The sequence below is a fragment of the Coenobita brevimanus genome, chromosome 68 (genome assembly GCF_032717465.1).
Source record: "Coenobita brevimanus isolate Jiangsu-jjx chromosome 68, ASM3271746v2, whole genome shotgun sequence".
Taxonomy (NCBI): Eukaryota; Metazoa; Arthropoda; class Malacostraca; order Decapoda; family Coenobitidae; genus Coenobita; species Coenobita brevimanus.
Window position 1 is genome coordinate 48,116,461 of NC_137021.1, and position 12,801 is coordinate 48,129,261.

A 12,801-nucleotide genomic window follows, 5' to 3' on the forward strand; every position below is an offset into this window, starting at 1 on the left:
CAGCGAGCGGTGTGTGTGTGTGCGTGTGTGTGTGTGTGTGTGAGAGAGAGAGAGAGAGAGAATAAATATCACACTATACCATACCCTGTACACCCGAAAGCACTAATCTCTCCCCCCTGGTAGCCGGAGTCGCGGCCAGTGAGCGACCAAGCAATCGAACACCCCACAACTACCGCCCCTCCCCCAACTTCGTGAAAGCTTTGGTGGATAGATGTGGAACGGCTAAAGGTGGTGATGTTATAGTGTGTCATGATAATTTTTATACACAATCAGTACCAGTAGGGATAAGAATATAAAGGCATTTAGTGTGTAATACTGTGCAGTTATCCACAACATATGAGAAAGGACCGACAATGAAAGAAGACCTACGATGTTTTATGTGAAATTGTCTATATACTTACATACTATAGTACAGTGTTACAAATAAGTATAGTATAGTGAACAGCACCTGATGAAAGATATGATGCCGTTTCTCATACATTCTCGCTCCCACCCACACCATTCTTCTCTCAGGGTTGCTGTCTCCACCAAATGCCTCTCGTTCCCTCTGGTAGCCCACTCCCACCCATTGTTAACCAACATAAACAAAGATAATGATGAAAAGTCAGTTATTGATCATATTGATATTATCATACGCCTTTGTATTAAACACCAACAAATCAATAACATACAATACTCCGGTATACATGCCAACTATTTCATCCTGATGTAAGGTGTTACATGACAAACGAACTGCAAGTTGGACCATGTGTTACAAGGACATACGTTTGTTTATCGTTAATACGGGTTGCGTAGTTTTGGAAGTCCATTAATTCATATGAACGTGACAATTTAAGCCTTACATTCTAATCACGTAAGGTTTATGTTCCTGTCGTTACAGGATGAAGGAAATGAATCAGGGATCGGCTCTGACGAATCACAAGCTCTCTGCTTTAACGAAAATATACCGACATCTTGGCACAACAGTGACACAATGTCATTATGTATACGACTGACCCACATCCAGTCGTATAAATAATGACATTGTGTCACTGTTGTGACAAGAGGTTGGAATATTTTCGTTCAAACAGGGAGTTTGTGGTTCGTCAGAGCCGATCCCAGATTCTTTTCGTTCATCTAATAATGACAGGAACATAATCCTTCCGTTTTGATAATGTAAGGCTTAAATTGCCTCCGTCATATGAATTAATGGACGTTCAAAACCACACAACCTGTGTTAAAGATAGACAACCGTATGTCCTTGTAACACAAGGTTCAACTTGCAATGCGTATGTCACGTAACATCTTACGACAGGAAGAAATGGTTGGCAGGTATACCGGAGTATTGTGTTATTTATTTGTTGGTGTTTCATGCAGAGGTGTATGATAAAATATGATCAACACCTGACGGATTATATCATCATTATCTCCGTTTATGTTGGTTAACAATGGGTTGGAGTGGGGGACGATAGGGTATGAGAGGCTTTAGGTGGAGACAGCAGCCCAGATTGAAGGGTGGTGGAGGTGGGGGTGAGAATGTATAGTGGAGGTGGGAGTGAGAATTTATGAGAAAAGACATCATATCTTTCAACAGATACTGTTCACTATACTATACTTATTTGTTACAGTATAATAGAGGACGTAAGTATATACACAATTTCACATACAACATCGTAGGTCTTCTTTCATTTTCGGTCCTTTCTCATATGTTCTGGATAACTACACAGTATTACACACTAAATGCCTTTATATTCTTATCCCTACTGGTTCTGATTGTGTATAAAAACGATCACGACACTATAACATCACCACCTTTAGCCGTTCCATATCTATCCACCAAAGCTTTCACAAAGTTGGGGGAGGGGCGGTAGTTGTGGGGTGTTCGATCGCCTGGTCGCTCACTGGCCGTGACTCCGGCTACCAGGGGGGAGAGATTAGTGCTTTCGGGTGTACATAGGGGGGTGAGATGGAGGGAGGGCGGCGGTACCACATTAATTTTTTTGCCAGGCGTTGGGTCGCTCAGCCTGGCAGGACGTGATGTGTTTACGTGTTAATACTCTCACACCAACGCCATAAATACTTATATAACAACTTGTGATAAAGTTAGGTTGGGTTGGCTTGAGTCTGGTCTGCCTAGGCTGGAATGCAGGTACAGCTACACTACTCTTTTTATTCTTACTTGGCCTAAAATTGCCATCTCTCCATGCTGAATGGTAGGCTGCAACAATAGATTAAAACTAGAATATGATGGAAGTCAGGAGGAAAGGCTGTGGAAAGGATGTACAGCTGAAGTATAGTCTTTCTCTGATTTGATCTAAAAATGTCATCTCTCAACCATCAATGCTGAGTAGTAACAATAAATTAACACCAAATATGAAACTAGTCAGGAAGAAGTGCTGTGGAAAGGATGAAGAGCTGCAGTATCTTGTCCCAAGCCATCTCTCCACCTTGAATGCTGAATTGTAAACTTGATTAACACTAGTTTATGATGCTAGTCAACATGTGCCATGCAAAGGATGTACAGCTGCACTGTTCTCGTTTTCTACCATTGAGCTATGTGATAAAATCTGTAAAAGGACGAAAATCAGGGCCAAGTTAAAGTGAAAAGAGTATAATACACTGAGCTGTATTAGACTAAGTTAGATCAGAGGAAATAGGTCAAGCTAGGTTAAGATAGTTTACGTAATTGTACTTCAGGTAGGGTTTACTTGTGCTGTGTTCAATTGGTTTTGAGTATATTAGGTTAGGTAAGGTAAGGTAAGGTAAATTAAGGTAAGGTAGATTAAAGTGGGTTGGGTAGGGGAGGATTGGTGGGTTTGTGGATTAGGTTGGTTTGCTTACTGTACATTTAGAAATAATTATATCAAATTTGGTTACAGTAAGTTAGCTATGGTTTGGATATGTTAGACTGCGTTGGGTTAGTTTTATTAAATGATGTTGTATCAGGTTTGGTTATGTTGGGTTGGTTTACGTTAGGTTAGCTTAGGTTAGGAGAGATTAGTTATGTTGGATCAGGTTATGCCAAATTAAAGAAAGTTGTACATTTTAAGCAGACTCATTGCTTCAGCACAATATTTCAAGCACATTCCGTAGGCAGTCTTCAACCTCGTTTTTTTTTTTTTTTTTTTTTTTTTTGAGTGAGCGAGAGATGGGGCGGGGAAGGGTGTAATTTGTGTCTGCCTGGTTCTCTGAGCATTTAAAAGCTGTATTTACGATAATTGCTCTCTCTCTCTCTCTCTCTCTCTCTCTCTCTTTCTCTCTCTGCTGTGTGTGTGTGTGTGTGTGTGTGTTTCACTTAGATTTACGTGACAGAATTATAGCAACACACAAGAAAATAATAATAATAATTAAACATAAATAAAAAGGAGAGAGGAAAACATTGGAACGCTTTGATAAATCTCATCGTAAAATTAATGCATACTTTTTGCTTGATAATATGACTATCAGTGCATCTACTCTATCTATTTACCTCGCTGTGTCGTACCTAAATATCTATATATCGGTCAATCAATCAGTCAATCAGTCTGTTTAGCTCTATTTTTCCCTATCTTTGTCTTTCTGTTTGTCTATCTGTCCACCTTTCTGTATCTATCTCACTGCCTGCTTATCTGCTTATCTGTATGTCTTTCTGTTTATGTCTATCTATCTATCCATCCATTCATTATATATATATATATATATATATATATATATATATATATATATATAGAGAGAGAGAGAGAGAGAGAGAGAGAGAGAGAGAGAGAGAGAGAGTACTTACCTTCTCTTAATTGTTGTCTGGCAAGATTCTAATTTCACGGCATCACACACTCTCTCACTCTCATACAAGTGCTTTCATACACTTTTTCTCACTTGATCCTCCACCCTCGTCATCCCCTCCCTGTCTCTAATTTACATCAACACTCATGGTCACTGGCTCACTTTCACATTCACTCACTTTACGACTTTCATTCCTCTCTCTCTCTCTCTCTCTCTCTCTCTCTCTCTCCCCCCCCCTCACTCACTCTCTCTCTCTCTCTCTCCAACACGTCACAGGTGCACAAGTTGGGTAAATGAGAGAGCCAACTTGCCAGCCTCCCCGCCCCAGTGTTGACTGACACGATTTTATAAACCCCGCAACACCTGATACCAAAACACACTTAATTATGCCATGGACAGACACACAACACACAGCCAAGTTGGTAGTGGCAGCAATTATACCGCTACCAAGAATACACTGCCAGCTGTGTGTGTAAATAATTAGGCCATGGAGAGACACACAACACACAGCCAAGTTGGTAGTGGCAGCAATTATACCGCTACCAAGAATACACTGCCAGCTGTGTGTGTAAATAATTAGGCCATGGACAGACACACAACACACAGCCAAGTTGGTAGTGGCAGCAATTATACCGCTACCAAGAATACACTGCCAGCTGTGTGTGTAAATAATTAGGCCATGGACAGACACACAACACACAGCCAAGTTGGTAGTGGCAGCAATTATACCGCTACCAAGAATACACTGCCAGCTGTGTGTGTAAATAATTAGGCCATGGACAGACACACAACACACAGCCAAGTTCGTAGTGGCAGCAATTATACCGCTACCAAGAATACACTGCCAGCTGTGTGTGTAAATAATTAGGCCATGGACAGACAACACACAGCCAAGTTGGTAGTGGCAGCAATTATACCGCTACCAAGAATACACTGCCAGCTGTGTGTGTAAATAATTATGCCATGGACAGACACACAACACACAGCCAAGTTGGTAGTGGCAGCAATAATACCGCTACCAAGAATACACTGCCAGCTGTGTGTGTAAATAATTAGGCCATGGACAGACACACAACACACAGCCAAGTTGGTAGTGGCAGCAATTATACCGCTACCAAGAATACACTGCCAGCTGTGTGTGTAAATAATTAGGCCATGGACAGACACACAACACACAGCCAAGTTGGTAGTGGCAGCAATTATACCGCTACCAAGAATACACTGCCAGCTGTGTGTGTAAATAATTAGGCCATGGACAGACACACAACACACAGCCAAGTTGGTAGTGGCAGCAATTATACCGCTACCAAGAATACACTGCCAGCTGTGTGTGTATATCAGAATGTTACTTCATTGGATTTGGGAACTTGTCAACGAAAATATCAAAATTAATTATACCGCGGTGAGAAACACGGAACATACTGCGAAGTTCGTAGTGCGAGCATTTATAAAGGTGGTAAGTGTTTGATTCGAAGTTAATTAAGTAAATGGGAAATATAAGTTTAGTAGGTTTGGGAATAGGCTTAAAAACAATGCCACACGTACCGGTAGTTAAAGAGTCGAGATATATCCATTTCATGGCACTGCTAGAAAATTGGTGTTATATTTTGGTTATTGAAGGACGATTTTATGTGCCGAAAATATCCTCATTTCAGACATTGGTTTTTGATGAGGCAAGGGTGAAGGGATGGGGGGGGGGGTGACGCGAGTAAGTGAAGTATGACATATGGGGAGCGTAGAATTTATCATCATTAGTACGTGGTAAGTGCAGGAAAATGACTTAGTACATTATTACACCCGTGCACGCAGTAATGAGTTGGAGTTTGTGTGTGCGTGTGTGTGTGTTTTAAACATCCCCCCTCCCATCTTAAACAAATTTGTTGGAAGGGTTGACGACCATAGTGCAAGATTAAGTTAAACAGTTTTTATTTGATTTGCATCAACCTCAGTGGAAGGGACAGCGATGGCAAGGATGATGGGGTCTGATTTTAAGAACAACAGTCAGTTAAAGATCAAGGTGACGGGCAGAATGAAGGTCCCGGGGGAAGGTCATATAGCAAGGTCAACTAAACAGTTTTGATGACAGGTCACACTTGGTGGAGGGGTTGACAGTAGGGCAAGGACGTGGGGACTTTTAAGGACTATCAGCCAAGGTCAAAAGACACATTTTAAATATTATTAATGTTATTCACAGGACTTCATTAACTTTGGGAAGGCGGTGCAGTAGTGAAGTGTGTGTTACAATTACTGCTCCTAAACACACTTTAGGAAGGCGGTACAGTAGTGAAGTGTGTGTTACAACTACTGCTCCTAAACACACTTTAGGAAGGCGGTGCAGTAGTGAAGTGTGTGTTACAACTACTGCTCCTAAACACACTTTAGGAAGGCGGTGCAGTAGTGAAGTGTGTGTTACAACTACTGCTCCTAAACACACTTTAGGAAGGCGGTGCAGTAGTGAAGTGTGTGTTACAACTACTGCTCCTAAACACACTTTAGGAAGGCGGTGCAGTAGTGGTGTGTGTTACAACTACTGCTCCTAAACACACTTTAGGAAGGCGGTGCAGTAGTGAAGTGTGTGTTACAACTACTGCTCCTAAACACACTTTAGGAAGGCGGTGCAGTAGTGAAGTGTGTGTTACAACTACTGCTGATAAACACACTTTAGGAAGGCGGTGTAGTAGTGAAGTGTGTGTTACAACTACTGCTGATAAACACACTTTAGGAAGGCGGTGCAGTAGTGAAGTGTGTGTTACAACTACTGCTGATAAACACACTTTAGGAAGGCGGTGTAGTAGTGAAGTGTGTGTTACAAATACTGCTGATAAACACACTTTAGGAAGGCGGTGCAGTAGTGAAGTGTGTGTTACAACTACTGCTCCTAAACACACTTTAGGAAGGCGGTGCAGTAGTGAAGTGTGTGTTACAAATACTGCTCCTAAACACACTTTAGGAAGGTGGTGCAGTAGTGAAGTGTGTGTTACAACTACTGCTGATAAACACACTAAGTGTTGGGCTATTTAAGTGTTGGCACAGCCAGGCGATTCTACTCAGCAAGGAAGAGAGGTGTGGTAGTGACGGAGGTACCAATAACAACTACACAAGCACTAACAATTTACCACATTCTCCTCCCTGGCTAAACTTACAATTACTTTACTGGAGCTGGAGTGAAAACAAACAATCAGTGAGCGAAATGTTATGGTACAGTACCTTGTTGGCTGTGGGATCGTTTGGATTGTGTCGATTAGCGTTGTTTGTTTTTGTTTCGGTTGACTGATCTTTGCTTTGCATCTTCTATGTGTTTCTACGTTCATTAAGTTTATGCTCTTATCCTTTCTGCCTGTCTTCAAAGTTTTTCTCCTTTTTCTTCTGCTTCCTTAACTGCCTCCTGAAATTCTCTGTTCATTCTCCCTCTCTTACTTCTTCATTTCCCTTCCTTTTATCCCCATTTTCCCTTCCTTCTCTCTTCTCCCTTCCTCTCTTCTTCATCCTATTTCCCCCCTTCGTTTCATCATCGCTTACCTCATTTTCTCTCTTTCTTCCTCTCATCCTGCTCCTGGTTTCTTTCCTTACTTACTTCATCACATATCTTCCCTTATCTTGTTCCTCCTCCTCCTCCTCCTCTGCTTCTTTGCTTCTTCCTCTCTTTTTTTCCTTTTTCCTCTCCTTCCTTGTTTCTTCCTCGCCTCGGTTCTCTTCTCCGTACTTCCCTTCTTCTCCACTTCCTTGTTTCTTCCTCATCTCCCTTCCCTTCTACTTACTTCCTCCTGTTCGTTATTGGCTAATGCTTTAATCCACTCATTAGTATTCTCTCTCTCTCCCTCTCTCACCCTCGTCCATACCTGCATTCAGAAAAAGCTAAAAACTGATAGATATAATACTGAATTGCAACAGCAGTATAAAACCGAAAAGAAAAATGTAAAGGTCCTTATTAGCCAGTCAAAGGCTGAACATTATCATAATCAATTTAACAGTACTAAAGGTGATACTGCTGCTACTTGGAAGGTCATCAGGGAAATTGTTCCAGGAAAGAATAAAAAATCTAATAATCAGAACTTTGAAAATAAAGATGAGAAAGCAGAAGAATTTAATAGATTTTTTGCAAACGTTGGTAAATCTACATATGATAAGACGCAACAAAACCTTGCTAACAATCAATTTGACATGCCTCTAACAAGCCTTACAGAAGATGAATACTTTAGACCTCAGCCTGTGGACACCAATACGATAGTCCTTACAGTTAAAAGTCTCAAGGAAAGTAGTTCATATGGCTCTGATGGCATATCTCTTCGCTTCATCAAAGACGCACTCTACGTCATCGCGTTTTACTTAACTTGTATCGTTAACACCTCTATCACAACTGGTATATTCCCTACGACATGGAAACACGCATTGGTTGTCCCCGTCTTCAAAACAGGTGATATCAACAATGTTAATAATTATAGGCCCATCTCACTATTACCTACTGTTTCTAAAATATTAGAAAAGGTAGTTGCTAATCAACTATTAAACTTTTTAGAAACAAAGAGACTTTTATCTAACACTCAGCATGGTTTCCGATCAAAGCTTTCTACTGAGACTGCTCTTACTGTTATAACTGATGAAATTTATGACAATATGGACCAAAAGAAAATATCTCTGTTAACCTTGTGTGACCTCTCTAAAGCTTTCGATAGTGTTAGCCATGACATCCTCATAGATAAATGTGCCAAGGTAAAAATTGATTCGTTTTGGATTAATAGTTACATTAGTAACAGAACTCAGTCTGTTCGATTAAATGATGTCGTATCTACAAAGCAGAATGTAACTTACGGGGTCCCACAAGGTTCAATTCTAGGTCCACTTTTATTCAATATCTACGTAAATGACATATCAACTTATTTAAATGACTGTATATTAACACAATATGCTGATGATACACAATTCCTTCATACAGGTACTATAAATAATCTGGAGGATCTTATCACTAAGACTGAAGAAACCCTTGTCAAAGCTAATCAGTATTTTCTTAGGAATGGTCTCATGATTAACCCAAATAAAACTCAATGTATTTTTATTGGAAATCGACAACTCTTATCACGTATACCTGCTAATGCAACTGTACAGTTTGATGGCAATAACATCACTCCTAGTAGTCATGTTAAAAATTTAGGTCTTTATATTGATAAGTATATGAGCTTTGATGTGCATATTAATGAGTTAAATAAAAAAGTCATGGGGACATTGATGTATATAAATCGTTTAAGTGACAATTTCCAGAAACAGACTCGTATAATCATAATTCAAGCTCTTGTATTGAGCTTGATTAATTATTGTATTAGGATATGGGGTACAACCAACGGAACTCTTATACACAGTGCCCAGAAACTATTGAACTTTGCTGCTAAAGTTGCTGTAGGTGGAATGAGGAAATACGATCATGTTTCTCCAGTCCTGAAAGAGTTAAGATGGCTAAATATTAAACAAAAGCATGCATTTGATACGTACTGTACTATGTATAAGATACTGCGTGGTGTGTACCCTGAATGGTTTATGTCCTTTGCTTCTGTGCATAACGTGACTGGAAGTGTAACCAGGCAACAAAATAGCCTATATGTACCAAGAGTCCACACTAGCACTGGTGCCAGGTCACTCGCTGTACAGGGCCCGAAGCTCTGGAATGAATTGTCTGCTTTAATAACCAACGCCAGTAGCCTACCAGTATTCAAATCTAGGCTGCTGTGTTTTCTTATGGGAGAGAAAAATGTTTTATGACTTGAAATACCTTGGATGCATTTGCAAGATAAAAATCCCAATTGAGATTTTATTTCGCTCTAAATTTGTCTTCATATGTACTGATTTTTCATGTTTTCATTGTACTGTACCTACTATATATCGGAACATGTATCTTTATTAATAACCACTGCTTAGTGGAAATAAAGTTATTTATTTATTATTTATTATTCTCTCTTCTCGTATCATTCTCGCTTTCTCCTTCCAACATCGCAATTCTCATTTTATATCCGTGTTGTTTTAATGTGATTACTTTCACTCATGCTAGTAGCAAGGGTCCGATGCCATCCACTCACACGATGTAGTACTACTTTTGGGTGGCATCGGAACTGAATGATACTTTTTTTTTTTTTACCCAGGAAATTATTTACTACGTTGGGTGGTAATCATAGCAAAAATAATGGGTCCCTTTTGGTCTAGTAGGTTAAGGCGCTCCAATCGGACGTCAACCACACTGGGTTTACTTCTAAGGGTCCGTTGATGTTTATAATTCCACTCAGGGGCGAAGCATTGGTCATTCTTGTCACTATGTCTTAAATGAGTAGTATAGTTCAGGTCCCTATGCTATTAATGAGGACGTACAGGTGGATTCTCGTGTAACTCTCTCTCTCCCTCCCTCTCTCTCTCTCTCTCTCCTCTCTCTCTCTCTCTCTCTCTCTCTCTCTCTCTCTCTCTCTCTCTTATATTTGTCCTGCGCACTACTTAACCTGGGAAAAAGGAAAATTGAAAGGAATGGAAAGAGACTGAAAGGATTAGAGAGAGAGAGAGAGAGAGAGAGAGAAGCCTGAGGAGAAAGGGGAGGTCTGCATGAATAACGAAAGACGAGGGAAATTGAATGTAAGGACAGTGTTGGAGGGAAGGAAAAAAGAAGAGAAAATAGTGGGAGGGAAGGAAAGAGAGAGAGGAGAGGAGAAAGAAAAGGATAGGGAGAGAGGGGAGAAAAGAAAGGTCTGAGAGGTGAGACGGGAGAGGAGAGGAGAGGAGAGGAGAGAGAGAGAGAGAGAGAGAGAGAGAGAGAGAGAGAGAGAGAGAGAGAGAGAGAGAGAGAGAGAGAGATGAGAAAGGAGAGGATAGAGTGAGAAGAGAAGGGAAGGAAATGAGAGAAGAGAACAAAAGAGTAAATAGAGGATAACAGAGAAAAGGAAGAGAAAAGAATAGCAGCAAGAGGAAGGGAAGAAACTACAAATGAAAGAGAGAGACGATAATACGACAGGAAGGGAGAGGAAGAATGGAGAAAGGAGAGAGGATGAGTGAGGAAGGAAGGAAGGCGAGAGAGGAGAGAGGAAGAATGAAGAGAGAGAGGATTAAAGAGGAAAGTTTGAAGGAGAGAGAGGGGAAGGTGTGTGTGAGAGAATGTGAAACAGGGGAGTTACGCGCAATAAGTTTGTGTTACATAATATCCTCTCTCTAATCTAGAGACAGAGAGAGAGGGGGGGGAGGGAAGGTAGACAGATACATATAGATAGACTGATAGGTAAACAGACAGCCAGAAAGACACAGATCATATATAACATACAATTTTACTTGACAAAAATATTGAAAGGCTTTAATTGCGTAAATAAATAAATCAGTATAAACGAGCATACACATCAGCCAATAAAGAACTACGTGTCTGGTGTTGGGTGTCTTCGCCTTCAGATGTTGGCATCAATATAACCGAGCGGCTCCTCTGCCTGGTTATGCAAACATCTGTCAACTCCCTCCCTGACCCCAAAAGGACGATGGAGCATTGCTGAACAAGGACACATTCAGCCTGCAGTCTACCGGGTTCGTGTTTCACACCAACCTGAGGCCACAACCACTGTATGTATATCTGGCTATCAACTCTATGAATCAATTTGTATATCTATCTGTGTGTGTGTGTGTGTGTGTGTGTGTGTGTGTGTGTGTGTGTGTGTGTGTGTGTGTGTGTGTGTGTGTGTGTGTGTGTGTGTGTGTGTGTGTGTGTGTGTGTGTGTGTGTGTGTGTGTGTGTGTGTGTGTAGGCAGGAATGAGTAAGGCTGGGGTGATGTCAGTGTGTTTAAACAAATGGCAGGATGAAATCTGGTTGGCATACATTATTATATTCCCTACAACGAAGTCAGGTGTGTTGGGCAGTTGACTAGAAAAAAATATTCTCGTCTGTCTGTTCGTTGTTTATTATTATTATTATTTTTTAAATTTATCTGAGCTGTGCAGGCGGCATTTATGAACCGATTTTTGTGATTAAGGTGACAAATGAATCCTGTCCAGCCGTCGGTGTGTCCTGGTTGTAGTGGTGGACATGCTCAGGTCAGCGACAATAAATAAATAAATTAATTAATAAATAAAGTGTGTAGGTCAATGGGGTGGTAATGTCTTTAGATGTCATAAATACTTCATAGCCAGCCATCCAGCCAGCACCCTCACCCCCCCACCCTCCTCATAACTCACCCACCCTCCGCCCACCCAGATATCTGATTTATTTTGAGAGAGAGAGAGAGAGAGAGAGAGAGAGAGAGAGAGAGATCGTATATGGTTTATGTGCTAAAGGATTCACGTTCCCCTTTATACCTCTGAGTGAAAGGCTCAAACTGTCTAAAATAACGAATGCAAAATCCAATATCATCGCCTAACTAACGATCCACTGTACACGGCAAGAATCCAATATCATCGCCTAACTAACGATCCGCTGTACACGGCAAGGATCACACGAGTCTTCAGCTTCGGGACCCTAGTGTGACAATGCTCAGATTGTATAATTATCGCCCGTCTTTAGCAAGGCGGAACGATAATGTTTTTGCCCTCGTGTGTGTGTGTGTGTGTGTGTGTGTGTGTGTGTGTGTGTGTGTGTGTGTGTGTGTGTGTGTGACCACTGTCTGTGCATCTGTTACCATTATATCTCATGAACGGCTTCAGCTATCAACATGAAACCTTCAGGGTATCAAGATATGACCAAAATCTTGGTCGAGTTCGAAAATGGGCACTCTGGGTCAAGGTTAAGGTCACAAGAATGGCTGCCAAATCTCAACTAGTTTTTATCGCCCGTCTTTAGCACCATCATATCTCATGAACGGCTTGAGCTGTCAATATGAAATCTTCAGGGTATCAAGATATGGACAAACGCTTGGACGAGCTCGAAAATGGGCACTCGAGGCCAAGGCGATGGTCGCCAAAATGGCTACCAAAAGTCAACACGTTTTTATTGTCCGGCTTTATCATCATTACATCTCATGAACGGCTTGAGCTATCAACATGAAACCTTCAGGGCATCAAGGTATGGCCAAAATCTTGGACGAGTTCAAAAATGGGCACTCGGGGTCAAGGTCATGGTCG